The sequence below is a fragment of the Tachysurus fulvidraco genome, chromosome 8 (assembly GCF_022655615.1).
Source record: "Tachysurus fulvidraco isolate hzauxx_2018 chromosome 8, HZAU_PFXX_2.0, whole genome shotgun sequence".
NCBI lineage: Eukaryota > Metazoa > Chordata > Actinopteri > Siluriformes > Bagridae > Tachysurus > Tachysurus fulvidraco.
The window spans coordinates 5,516,933-5,519,432 of NC_062525.1; positions in this window are offsets into that span (position 1 = coordinate 5,516,933).

The window sequence follows — 2,500 nt, forward strand, 5'->3', positions numbered from 1 at the left end:
CCTTTTGATGGCTGTTTTTCTGATTCCTCTGATTTCCTCACAGCAAACTGCTAAAGAGTTTAAGTTGTATGATAAAGGTGTTCAGTCAGAAAAACTGCAGCACTGATTTGCAGTGATGTTTCCTCCTAAGGGGCAAGTGGGCCAAACCATGCCTGCAAAAAAAATAAAAATATATCCCTACTGAGCATATTGTTTTAGTTTTTGTGTGTGTGTTAGTGTGTGTGTGTGTGTGTGTGTGTGTGTGTGTGTGTGTGTGTGTGTGTGTGTGTGTGTGTGTGTGTGTGTTAGTGTGTGTGTGTGTTAGTGTGTGTGTGTGTGTTAGTGTGTGTGTGTGTGTGTAAGTATATATGTGTATATGTATTGTGTGTGTGAATGTGTGTATGTATTGTGTGTATGTATTGTGTGTGTGTGTGTGTTTGTGTGAGTATGTGATTGTGTGTATACCGTATGTATTGTGTGTGTGTGTTAGTGTGTGTGTGTGTGTGTTAGTGTGGGTGTGTGTGTGTTAGTGTGTGTGTGGGTGTGTGTTAGTTTGGGTGTGTGTGTGTTAGTGTGTGTGTGTGGGTGTGTGTTTGTGTTTGTGTGTGTGTGTTTGTGTGTGTGTGTGTGTTAGTGTGTGTTTGTGTGTGTGTGTGTGTGTGTGTGTGTGTGTGTATTATACGCATTGATTCCTTTTATACCTTTTAAAAGCCCTATTTAAAACACAATTACAATTAAAATGACAGTGCAGCCGCTCTAGTTGTAGACTGTCAAAACCTCCAAGCATGTCTCCCTAACCTCTTCACTTCCATCACTGCGCCTGCTCATCGAGCTTTAAACTCATCAGGCTTTAAAATGTTCCCATGTGAGAGCAGTGTGAGGCTGTCAGCTTTAGTTAATCTATTCTCAGCCAACAGCTTTGAACTGGCCCAGCAGCTCACTTGCAGTCTATTTGATCATTTCCTTCCATTTGCGTGCGTGCGTGCGTGTGTGTGTGTAGACGTCTGTGTGTATGTAGCCTGTGCAGGGGTATGTACAGATGTCCTTGTGTGTTAGACTACAGCTTTGGAGACTACATACAGACGTACAGTGGACAGTTAGATATACAGACTTTACAGCAAACGTATTTTAAAACCAGGGAACTCTTGAAGGTGACATGTTAGAGATATTTTTTGTGAACTGAACACTTGTGTAAAATTCCAGCCAGCTTTTTTTCAGCTGTTCACCTTGTAGTCTATCTGACTCACGATTTAGTGTGTTGTACAATCTGAGATTTACATTTATGGCATTTAGCAGACACCCTTATCCAGAGTGACTTACACTGAGCAACTGAGGGTTAAGGGCCTTGCTCAAGTGCCCAGCAGTGGCAGCTTGGTGGACTTGGGGTTCGAACCCATAACCTTCCGATCAATAGCCCAACACCTTAACCACTGAGTTTTATTTTTTTTTAAAAGCCGAAACCAGCCCATCTGACGTCAACAACCATTCCATGATCATCAGATCATCACACTTTTCCTCAATCTGGTGTGAACATTGAGCTAACTGACCCTTGATTATATGCATTGCGCTGCATTGGCTGATTGAAAAAAGAAATTGAAAGCATTATGCAGGTGTAGTGGGTGATTTTGTTTACTGTAACTCTGTGAGATGAACTTATATTGGTTTTTAGAGATATGTTCACAAGTGTATTATATAATTAATAATAATAATAATAATAATAATAATAATAATAAAGCTAGGGGGGCACGGTGGCTTAGTGGTTAGCACGTTCGCCTCACACCTCCAGGGTCGGGGGTTCGATTCCCACCTCCACCTTGTGTGTGTGTGTGGAGTTTGCATATTCTCCCCGTGCCTCGGGGGTTTCCTCCGGGTACTCCGGTTTCCTCCCCTGATCCAAAGACATGCATGGTAGGTTGATTGACATCTCTGGAAAATTGTCCATAGTGTGTGTGAGTGAATAAGAGTGTGTGTGTGTGCCCTGCGATGGGTTGGCACTCCGTCCAGGGTGTATCCTGCCTCGATGCCCGATGACACCTGAGATAGGCACAGGCTCCCCGTGACTTGAGGTAGTTCGGATAAGCGGTAGAGAATGAATGAATGAATGAATGAATAATAGTGCTGCATGTTACATGTAGTCTATATGCATTTACTGTGGGTTCTCCAGTTTCCACTCACATTGGAAACACAGAGATAGGTAGATGGATTGACTATGATTGCCGCTAGTTGTTAGAGTAGTTGTGAGAGTGTGTCTGTGTTCCCAGTGCCTAATGATCATGATATTCCACTTTACACCATGAATAAATGCATGAATTTCTGCCTAACACTGTTCCCAGGATAGGCTCTTGACCCTCCATGACCCTGCTCAGGATAAATTGCTTATTGAAAATTAACAAACAAATAAAATAAAAATTCTTCTGATTTTGAGGCTCTGAGTAGGGAAGCTTGTTGACCAATCAAGCCCATGCTGACATGATATCCATTTCCTGCCACAATATCTGAACCATTTTTTGTTGCACAGAAT